Genomic DNA, 12,491 nt, shown 5'->3' with positions numbered 1-12,491 from the left:
ATGGCCGATGGCCGGGCCTTAGTTTTGCCGTAGCAAATGCTAAATGGGGCACGATTCATTATGATCGTTTGGCCCCTATATTGAAGACTATGACCGGTGGCCGGGCCTTTTATTTGCCGCAACAAGTTTTGAGTTTCTTCGTTTTCCCTTACCGGGGTCGCCGATTGCGGGTACGGTAATGTATTCCCCTAGCACTTATCCGAGCCGCGGGGTCGGGTGAGTGCTATTAAGTCCCCAATCAGAGAGTGTGGCCTCAAATTTCCGGGCGCTAGTCCCTTATCTTTGTCGAGTAACACGTTGTACTTGTTGCCTCATTAAAAACCTTGTCGGAAAACCCATTTTGGGACAAAACCGTACTAAGGAAAAGAGTGCAACACGTGTTTTCAGGCCTAAACTCTAACTTTATCCCGTTCTCGGTTTCCTGCAAAAGAGAAAGGTTATTAAGAGAACATGGGGGGTCCATACCTTAGCAGTAATATCTTTTCAGATGAGCCACATTCCAGTTATTGCGCAACCGCTGCCCGTCCATGGACTCCAACTGGTACGACCCTTTTCCCGTTATCCCGGTTACCTTATACGGGCCTTCCCAATTCGGACCCAACTTTCCCTCGTTGGGATTCTTGGTGTGCAGGGTAACTTTTCGAAGCACCAAGTCCCCGACTTGGAAATGTCGAAAGTTAGCTCTTCGATTGTAGTATCTTTCTACTCTCTGTTTTTGGGCCGCTATGCGGACCAATGCGTTTTCGCGTAGTTCATCTATGAGGTCGAGCTTCACGGCCATGGCCTCCTCGTTTGATTCCTCGGTGGTATAGCTGAACCGGAGGGTCGGTTCTCCAACCTCCACGGGGATAAGGGCTTCAGCCCCGTAAACCAATGAGAACGGGGTTTCCCCCGTGCTCGATTTGGATGTGGTTCTGTAAGCCCACAGCACCTCCGGCAGTATTTCTCTCCAATGGTGCTTTGATGCTTCAAGTCTTTTCCTCAGATTTTGGATTATCGTCTTGTTCGTGGATTCTGCTTGTCCGTTTGCACACGGATGATACGGGGTTGACACGATTTTCTTGATCTTCAATCCCTCGAGAAAATTGTTGACCTTGCCACCCACGAACTGAGGACCATTGTCACAAGTTATCTCAGCGGGGATGCCGAAACGGCAGATGATGTGATCCCATATGAAGTCGATGACTTCCTTCTCTCTGATTTTTTCAAAGGCCTACGCTTCAACCCACTTAGAAAAATAGTCAGTCATAAACAAAATGAAACGGGCCTTACCTGGTGCCCAGGGTAATGGACCCACAATGTCCATTCCCCACTTCATGAAAGGTCAAGGTGAGACCACCGAATGCAGCAACTCCCCGGGCTGGTGAATCATGCTTCTGACATCTGTCACATTTTCGGACAAAGCTTTTCGAGTCTTCGTCCATTCGGTTCCAGTAATAACCGGCCCTGGTAATCTTTCGGACCAGAGCTTCTGCACCGGAGTGGTTGCCATAGGTTCCTTCGTGTACCTCTCTCATCACGTATTCCATTTCGTCGGGACCCAAACACTTAGCCAGGGGACCGAGGAAAGAGCATCGATACAATTGGCCGTCCACTAAGCAAAAACAGGCAGCCTTGGTCCGTAATGACCGTGATTCCTTCGGGTCGTTTGGGAGCTTACCATCACGCAAGTAGTCAATGTACTTATTACGCCAATCCCAAGTTAAGCCCATTGTGTATATTTCGGCGTGTCCTCTTTCTCTGGCCGTGTTTGATAAGTGCACCGTTGCCCCGGAGTTGACTTCCTCCCCCTCGACCGAGGATCCCAAATTTCCTAATGCATCGGCCTCGCTTTTTTGCTCCCTCGGTATGTGCTGCAAAGTCCATTCTTTAAATTGATGAAGCACCACTTGGGTTTTTTCGAGGTACCTCTGCATCCGTTCGTCCTTGACTTCGAATACGCCGTTCACCTGGTTTGCGATCAAAAGCGAGTCGCACTTTGCTTCGATTATTTCGGCTCCCATGCTTCGAGCCAATTCCAAACCTACAATCATAGCCTCATACTCGGCTTCATTGTTAGTCAATTTAGCAGTTCTAACGGATTATCGTATGACATCCCCGGTCGGGGATCTAAGGACAATCCCTAGTCCGGAACCTTTAAGGTTCGAGGCCCCATCCGTGTATAGAGACCAAATGCCCGTGGCCTTTCCCGAGGTCAGCAGAAGTTCTCTTTCGACCTCGGGGACCATAGCCGAGGTAAAGTCTGCCACAAAATCGGTCAAGATTTGGGATTTGATGGCCGTTCGAGGTCTATACTCGATATCGTAACCGCTAATTTCCACGACCCATTTCGTTAACCTACCTGACAACTCCAATTTATGAATGATGTTTTTCAGAGGGTACGTAGTTACTACACATATGGGGTGGCATTGAAAATAAGGTTTGAGCTTTCTGGAAGCGCTTACCAGTGCTAATGCCAATTTTTCCAAATGGGGGTAACGGGTCTCCGCATCCCCCAAAGTTCTAATTACGTAATAGATAGGGAATTGCGTACCTGATTCTTCTCGGACCAAAACGCCACTTACTGCCACTTTCGAGACAGCTAGGTAGAGGAAAAGCGGCTCGTCTGCCTTCGGTGTGTGCAGCAATGGGGGGCTAGACAAGTACCTCTTCAATTCTCGTAGAGCTTCTTGGCACTCCAGTGTCCAAATGAAATCGTTCTTCTTCCTGAGCAAAGAGAAGAAATGTGGCTCTTGTCCGAGGACCTCGATATGAAGCGACTCAGCGCCGCTATCCTTCCGGTGAGCCTTTGTACCCCTTTGATGTTGTTCACAACCTCGATATCCTCGATAGCCTTGATCTTGTCCGGATTGATTTCGATTCCCCGGTTTGATACCATGAAGCCCAGAAATTTACCGGACCTTACTCCGAAGGCACATTTTTTCGGGTTGAGCTTCATGTTGTATTTGCAGAGCACATCAAAGGTTTCCTGCAAATGCTTTAAATGGTCCTCTGTTTCCAGGGACTTAACAACCATATCGTCAACATAAACTTCCATAGTTTTCCCTATTTGTTCTTCGAACATTCCATTAACTAGGCGTTGGTAGGTTGCTCCGGCATTTTTTAATCCGAAAGGCATGACGTTATAACAGTAAGTCCCATAGCGGGTGATGAAGGACATTTTCTCTTGATCCTCCGGGTGCATCCGGATTTGGTTATACCCGGAGTAAGCATCGAGAAAACGTAACATTTCATGTCCAGCCGTCGCATCGATCATCCTGTCGATGTGGGGCAATGGAAATGAATCCTTCGGGCATGCCTTGATTAAATCCTTTTAATCGACACACATTCGAAATTTATTACCTTTTTTGGGCACCACCACCACGTTAGCAAGCCAATCTGGGTATTTCACCTCCCGGATGGAATCTATATTTAAAAGCTTTGTTACCTCGTCTTTCACGAAGGCGTGTTTCGGGTCCGCCATGGGCCTTCTTTTTTGCTTTACCGGGGGAAATTTTCCGTCCAAGCTGAGTTTGTGTGACGCTATTTCCGGTGATATACCTGTCATATCTATATGCGACCATGCAAAGCAATCGGCGTTAGCTCGAAGAAACTCAATTAATTTACGCTTGAGCTCCGGGGTGAGCCCCGTGCCCAGGTATACCTTTCTGTCCGGTAGGTATTCGAACAGGATGATCTGCACCAGCTCCTCTACGGTTGACTTGGTTGCATCCGAGTCATCTGGCATGACAAATGATCTGGGTACCTCGAAATCATCCTCTTCATGCACTGGATTCGACCCGGTATACTTTGATTGCTATTTGGGGACTCCCCCTCTGGTTACATCCTTTTCTTCCTGAGCCGGATCCTTGGGCCGAGGCGCCGCTTCCTCTACTGCGAACATTTCCCTTGCTGCGGGCTGCTCACCTCGGATGGTTTTTACTCCCTCCGGAGTGGGGAATTTCAGCAACTGATGCAGTGTTGAGGGTACCGCCCTCATGCTATGTATCCAGGGTCTGCCCAATAGTGCATTATATTTCATATCCCCTTCGATCACATAGAACACCGTCTGTTGAATGGTGCCATCCACGTTCACGGGCAATGAGATCTCCCCCTTCGTGGTTTCGCTTGCCATGTTGAACCCGCTGAGTACCCGGGCCACCGGTACAATCTGATCGAGCAGTCCCAGCTGTTCGACCACTCTCCATCGGATGATGTTGGCCGAGCTACCTGGGTCGACCAAAATACGTTTAACCTTAATTTTAAAGATAAGTACAGAAATTACCAGTGCATCATTGTGCGGTTGAATGATGCCCTCTGCGTCTCGTCACTGAAGAATATAGAGCCCCCGGTTGAGTGATCTCGGATGCGCTTTTCATGAACGATAGAAACCTTTGTCCGTTTCATTACCGGCCCCCGAGGGGCGTCAATACCCCCAACTATCATGTTGATTGTATGCTGGGGTTTGGCCGGCTCGACCCTTCGATGAGCTTCTCTTTCCTTGTAGTGATTTTTGGCTCGCTCGCTCAGTAGATCTCGGAGATGACCGTTTTCAGTAACCGGGCTACCTCTTCTCTCAGCTGGCGACAGTCCTCGGTTCTATGACTATGGGTTCCGTGATATTCACACACCATGTTTGGATCCCGTTGGCCCGGATCTGACCTTAGCGGTTTCGGCCATCTTACATCCGGGACGTGGCCGATGGTCGAGACGAGGCCCGAAGTACTAACGTTGAAGTTGTACTCCAAAATTTTTGGCGGACCCTTATTACCGGCAGAACTTCTGGCATCGCTCCTGAACGAGAGCCCCCGGCTGTTTGACGGGCGTTCGATCCGCTTGCTACCCCGACCTGAGAAATGGCTCGGGCTCTCCCTTGACTTTTCCGACCTAAAATTTTGTCTCTCCGAATGGGAATATGGCCGAAACCTTTCCCTCGATGATTTGGCCTTTGTCTCATAACCCTTCCTTGTTTTTTCAAAACTTCTATCCAGTTTTACCGGGACCGGGGGGAGTTCGAACTGATCATCCTCCACCCGAATCTTCGATTCATACCGATTATGGACTTCGGCACATGTCACAGCCTCGTATTCCAGCAAAATTTCTTTTAATTTGAACGAAGCAGTTGAAATTAGCACGTTGAGCCCCTTTGTGAAAGCTTGCACGGCCCATTCTTCTGGAACCGGGGGGAGTTCCATCCGTTCCCTCTGGAACCGGTTGACGAACTCACGCAGTAACTCATCGTCCCTCTAGGTTATTCGGAAGATATCGGCCTTGCGGGCCTGCACCTTTTTGGCACCTGCATGAGCCTTTACGAAGGCATCAATGAGCATTTCGAAAGAAGTGATCGAATGCTCGGGTAGGTGGTCATATCACGTCAACGCTCCCTTTGACAGAGTCTCCCTAAATTTTTTCAACAACACTGACTCAATCTCATCTTCCTCCATATCATTGCCTTTTATGGCGCAGGTGTATGAGGTCACGTGTTCGTGCGGGTCCGTCGTGCCGTCATATTTCTATATATCGGGCATTTTGAACCTCTTTGGGATCAGTTTCGGGGCAGCGCTCGGAGGAAAAGGCCTTTGGATGTACCTTTTCGAATTTGGCCCCTTCAGTAAAGGTGGAGCCCTCGGGATCTGGTCCACTCGAGAATTGTACGTCTCGACCCTCTTTTCGGTTGAGTCCACCCGTTTCGCCAAAGTTTCGAGCATCTTTAGAACCTCGGTAGAAGAACCGGCTTCTGAGTTGCCGCTCTCAACCATTCGTGCCTCGTTTTTTCTGGTTTCGGCAGTTCCCTTTGCCTTTTCCGGCTCTGCTTCGCCTTTTTCACTCTGCAACCGGGCAATTGCGATTCCTTGCTCGGCGATCGCCGCTCTTTGGTCCTGCAACATTTCAAAAATTAAACGTAAGTTACATTGTCATTTGGTGCATCCGGTTCTCTCCGGCCCTGGGTCCGAGACAATGTAACGAAATTGTGAGTATTCAGAGGATCAGTGGCCGGTAGGGCGGCATTCTCCTGGTCCACGGTATTTTTCCGGTTAAGTCCCTCCCTCGAATCAACGAGGTTCAGGTCGGCGGGATTTGGCAATCCCCGTAGTTCGCTGCCTTCATTTTCTGCCACAATCTCGGTGTTGTTGACATGGACAGATTGTTCGATGCCGGACATTCAGTCCGTTTCTGCATAGACGGACAGGTGATGTTTTTGGTTTTGATGAGTATGATAGAAATCAAGACCAAAGATCACTATTATCCTAGCCCCACGGTGGGTGCCAAACTGTTTACCCCGGTTTTGGATAATCAATTGAATTTGTAAATGGGTATAGGATATGTGTTTGGATCTCGAAGTATATTTGATAGAGAAAATAAGTGTGTGAATGTTTCGTAATAAAGAGGCCAATAATAGCGATTTGGTATGGATATGAATGTTTGTAGCAATATGAAATACTTGATGAAAGAAATGCAATAGGGATGAAAACAACAGATCTCCGCCGAATCGATTGTTAGAGAGAGATTATATATATTTGCTATTACAAGTATTCTTGGAAAATGAATGAGCCAACCCCCTCAAAGGAGGGAAATGAGCTCTATTTATAGTGCTGCCTCCATGGGCCTTGTACAACATAAGTCATTTAAAAAATAATAACAAGGACAACTATGAACGGATTTGGTGGGATTAGGTTGACCGTACGGTCTGACACACGCATGGTTGGTGGTTGACCATGGCAGGACGCTACCGAAGCATGGCTCACGCGCAACGGCTTAACCGGACCAATGACCACGGATAATCGGACTAACGACCTCAACCGGTCCTGTGGCGAAGAGACCGAACCAAGCAACTCCTCTACTTAGCTCCGGTCCAAGCGTTCCTCCGGTTCAGAACTAAAAATCCTCGTGCATGCTCTCGTCCTCTTCTCTCTTCGGTTCCTCGTTCCTCCGGTTTGACTCATATCCGGTTTTTACCGTATACAAACATGATGTTCTTTACATAATTGTCTACCGTGATCATTTAAGTCATGAAATATTAATACGAATCCTTTGAAAATTTTAATATTATAATTCATGTCATTTAATCATATGAAACATTTGATATCATATGAAGCATAATCACTTAAATTTAATGTATGAGGAAATTACGGATAACATATGATTACCTGTTGGCCAAATTATACACAACAATTTAGAAGACATTTAGTTTAAAAGGCATACATTTGAGAGAAAATATATTTTATGGAAGGATTGATCTCAACATACCTTGAGAAACCCGAAGCTAACATAGCTTCTCGGTTCCGGATCAATTTTAGTACAAATACAATATGCATTTAATAAATATCAAACATTGATCCCCCAAATTCATCATTCGACTCTACACGACTCAATTTCATCCTAAACCCTAGTTCATGAGGTTCAAACAAGAACGAATAAATTTCCATATTCAAACGATGAGTTTCAATTGAACTATGCCCCAAATGATCGTCCTAAATTAGTATTCCAGAATGTGAAAGAGTCATTACCTTTTTAGCTTGGAACCCTAGGTTGATATGGTAGCAATTCTGGAATTTTGATGGATTCAGACGGATTTGAATTGGTGAGAGTGTTAGAATTAATAGGTAATAAGAGTTAAATAATTGAAAACCCGCCAAAGAAGTACATTGGTTATTAGGATCAGAGAGCGCCTCCTCCTTCTCTCTAAAATTAAATACGAAAGTTGATACAATATCAAATGCAGAATTGAAACCCTATATCTATAAACAAAGTTAAAAGATAAAGATAGACACAAGGATCGAGATAATAGAAAACAAAGGTTGTATCAAAACAAATACCCTCAACTATAGAATCCAAACAAGCACCTAACTCTTACAAAACCTCAAGAGAATTAGATTCCATTGCAATTCACCTCTCAAACAAGATTCAATCAAAGGCTTCTCCAAGCACTCAAACTCACTCGAGATTATAATGACAATATTCAACATAATCTAAGGTCTAAAGGGCTACTCCCAAGCTATTCATAGTTTTAGGAAAACTATTTCAAAGATGCCTAAGAGTGGCATTTCAAAATTACAAAAATAACCCCAGTCGAGGTTCTACGGTAGACAATATGGCCCGTAAAATAGTTCTACAGTACGTAAATCATTCCGTAAGTCGGTTCAGAACCTGGAATTTCTTAGTTTTTGAGTTACGGTCAGTAATACGGATAGTAGATTGGTCATACGTTCCGTAATTCATGTCAGCCTAACGGTCTCTTGGATTTGTTCTTGAATTGTCTTCCATGGTGATCTCCATGATGTGGCATCCATGGAATGGCGACAAAGTGAGGTCAAGTACCTCCATCTTCACGAACAACCCTTGTAACGAGTGTAGATCTCAAGTACCATGCAATTTGACCTCATTCTTAACAAAAAAAGATGCAACGTGAGAGGCTTCATCACATTTATTACATGCAATAAAATGAGTCATCTTTGAGATTCGGTCAACAACCACAAAAATGCTATCTTTTCCCCTTTTAGTCCTTGGTAAACCCATCATAAAATCTATAGAAATGTCAAGAAAAGGTCGTTGAGGGGCTGGGGAGAGGGGTATACAATCCACAAGGAAGAAGCCTAGATTTAGAACTTCGACTTTCAACACATTGACCATAAATTTTAGCAGCATCAATGCACATTTTAGGCCAACAAAATTATTTTTCAAGGATCCCTAAAGTTTTGTTAATACCAAAATGACTCATCAAACCCCCATCATGTGCCTCCCTCATAAAGAGTTCCCTCCAAGAACTTATGGGCACACAAAGTCTCTTATCCCTTGAACAAGAAACCATCAATATTTGGAATAGGGAGTAGAAGATCTATCCCTAAGCCACCTTTTCAAGGAGTTCCTCAATTTTCTCGCTTTCTTCTCCCTCACCCTTGACCTCTTTTTAGCTCCCTCATATTTTGATATACCTCACTAACTTGCAAAGGTGGCATAGGATAAAGAATGTATTTGTGCCCATTTTGTACTATTGAGTACCTATTAGACCTTCCATCATGCCTTGAAGCCTGGTCATATTGCCAAGGTCTACCAAGCAGTAAATGGCAAGCTTGCATTGGGACCACATCACATAAGATCTCATCTTGGTTGTCCCCAATTTTGAACTTGATTAAAGCTTGTGTTTGTACCTTAAACTCCCCACATTCATTTAGCCATTGAAGTTTGTAAGGAGGAGTATGTTTAGTTGTTAGAAGTTTCAAGAAATCCACCAATGTGGTACTTTGCACATTTACACAACTTCCACTGTCAATGGTCATGGCATACAAATTCTCCCATATGAGACACTTGGAGTGGAAGAGATTCTCCCTTTGGTTTGGGTCATCCATGGCCTTGCTTATCATGGTCTTTTGTCCCGCATGGTTCGGAATAGTAAGATCCCTTTCTTAAGGCAAAGATCTACTTATCAAGACCCTTCTGACTAAACCACATGGCACGGAAACATCCCCTTCGTGTGCCCAATCATATTGCTCATACACATCACCCCTAAATTCATCATCGTCTTGGGTACCCTTTTTTTATTTCCCTCATACTCCCTCTCATCGTCCTCATCAGATCAAGGACCGTCAACTCTTACAATATGTCCTCCGATTAGGAAATTCACTCATTCTATGCCCGTACTCTTGACATTTGAAGCATTGGATCAACTTGGTACCTCCCTCATTTGGTAAAATTTTAGGAGTAGTCTTCACATTTTGATTGTTCCTTTCAAGGGCTTCTTGAATTCTTGCGTTGTGCCCTTTTTCTTTGTCCAATTAGAAGAAGTTCCCCCTTCCTTGTTCTTGCTCCACGAATTCGAGAACCTTTTTGGTTTGAATGACTTGTCTTCGTTGAGTCCCCTTTTGATCTTAATGGCATCAACTATCTCGACTATGATTGGTGGTTGTGGAGCCTCATTTGGGAAGCAATTTCTCTATTCAACCCGATCCGAAATTGAGTCATGGCCTATATCTCATACTCTTTGAAGTTGATTCTCATCTTCGCAAGTTAGAACTCATCATAGTACACTTCTACTCTTAAGATATTGCTTCAAGGTATAGACCATCCAGAGTTTCTCCTGCCTATACCGTTCTGTGACATACTTTTTTCCCATGATCAACTTCAACTCTCTCCAAGGAGGAGTAGGACCAAGTCCATGGTTCCTCATAAACTTCACTTAGGCTTCCCACCATGTTGAGGAAAACCCCTCAAATTAAGAAATCACATAAATATCCTTTCTCACGTCTGACATCTCATTGGTTAGGAAGATCTGATCACACTGCATCACCCAATTAAGAAATTCATTAGGATCACTACTTCCTTTGAAGGGTGGAAGAGTGACATTGATGGTATTGAGACCGTTGTCCTGTCCTCCAACATTTCATTAGTTTCCATAGTGGTCATCATTGTAGTTATAGAATTGATGTTCTTGACCTTTGTAGCCTTCACAAGCTTGGTAACCTTTATTCATCCCTGCTTGCGGAATAGGAACATTCCTTCTGCCCCTTCCTCGATATCCCCCTTGCAATCATGGTCTCCTCCTTTGGTTGAAAAAATTGTAACTAAGATCCTCTACTTCTTCTTGTTTTGTCATCACCCAATGGATTCTCATTCTGGATTGGTTGATGTTCGTCTTGAATGTTTTGGCGTGGTTGAGGGAATTTTTGTAGTTGGTCGGTACATTTGGGTGTGGTGCATTTCCTTGAGGTGTTGGGGTGGTGTTTTGTGGTGTGGGATTATACATTTGGTGAAAGGTTCCAGCGACAATATGGGTGAAGTATCTTGAGGCAAGCCACTTGAAGTTCCTTGATAATAAGCTTGAGGGGTACATGAGATTTCTCTCATACTTCCTTTAATCGTCCCTATCTCACCCTCAATTGTTCCCATCTTGCCCTCGATGTTTCATATTCAACCATTCAAATTGGCTAGCATGGTCACCGTATAATCAAATGTAGCTCCCTCTGTAGGAACTCGTGCTTCCTCCCCCATGTACATGCTTAAAAGCACTCAACAAAAAACAACCAAACAATGTTAGTAATAAAATCAACCTCACAATCACTCGTGTTTACACATCTTTGATGATCTCTCGATTAGGTCAACCGATATTGATTCTTGTTTATTCCAGTGATTTGCAAGGTTCACAATTGCTACTCTTGGTTAGAATAGATCTTTGTTAAATGAAGAACTGACGACTCGATATAAACTAACACACTTGAGCCAATACATTAACAACGAATTCAAACGAGACAAGCATGAAAGAAATTGGTATAAAGGAAATTATGAACACAAAACTAGTTAACCTCAAGTAAGATCAATTACAAGTGTAAAAGAGTGTAGAAGGTCAAAGAAGCTGAAATTAGAGTGAAAGAAAGACCGAAAACAAGTTTTCAGAAGTTCAAAACGGTATCACTTATGGTAGAAGACGGTTCAGACTTACGATCCATAATTTGGTTTTACAGTGCCCTTTTACGACGAAGGTCTTCTTTACAGTCCGCAAGTGTACTGTATGTCTTTCCGGTGAAGGTGTTGGTGACCCCCCAGTTACAGTTGGATTTACGGTATGTAAATCGTTCTATGGTCCGTAGGTCAACTGTAGATGGTTTCAGCTATTACAAGTTTTCTAAAAAATTTCAACACATTTTGTGCAATTATTTCTGAACCTTGACATCCTTTTGGGCCTACCCCTTCAAATATTTTACCCTTTTGAACCTAAAAACACTTTTTACCGAATAACATTGAGATTTTGGAATCAAACTTGGTACTTTTTCAAACTTCTTCCTTAAGAATGTTTGAAGATCATCAAGAACTCCTTGAACATTCAAATTTTCAGATTCTTCAAGTCAACTTGTTACAAAATTAATTTAGGGGTTATTTTTTCTATACCTAAATAAAGAAAAACGACAATTAAAGGTTTTCTTTTAAAAAATAGAATAGAAAAGAAGTGGGCCAAGCCCAGAAGGGAAAATAGAAGAAAATACAGAGTTGAAAAGTCTGATGGTCTAAGCCATCGAACATGAAGTAGAGAACGAAAAAAAAATGAAGCAAGAAAAATGAGAAACAGATAAAGAAAACCCAGTAGAAGAAAAGAAAAGAAAAGAAAGGGAGAAAAATAGAGGCAAAGAGGGGAGAAGATAGAGATTTCCAACCCAAATCATCAAGGTAATGACTCTAATCTTTTATTTAAGTTTATTACATAATTATGGGTGAATTTTTATGGTGAAACATGGAGATATTTTGAGAAATTGAGAAAGTTTAGCCCTAGGGTTCTTTAACCTAAGTCATTGATTTGAAGGGGAAAATGGTGTCGGATTTTAGATTGCTATATATCATTAGAATCGTCTCTTTGATACCTTCTCAAAAACATATGTCTTGCCGAGTTTCAAACACATTGAGCAGAGGGCGTTTTCGTCCTTTAAAATTTGACTTTGATCGTTTAAGCCTCTAAAAATATAGAAGTGGTTTACCCTAAGGATTTTGACCATTCTAAATCCATTTTTGTGTAGTTTGAGGTGATC

Source organism: Lycium barbarum, chromosome 12 (genome assembly GCF_019175385.1).
Source record: "Lycium barbarum isolate Lr01 chromosome 12, ASM1917538v2, whole genome shotgun sequence".
NCBI classification, from domain to species: domain Eukaryota; kingdom Viridiplantae; phylum Streptophyta; class Magnoliopsida; order Solanales; family Solanaceae; genus Lycium; species Lycium barbarum.
Note: the sequence above shows the minus strand (reverse complement) of the source record.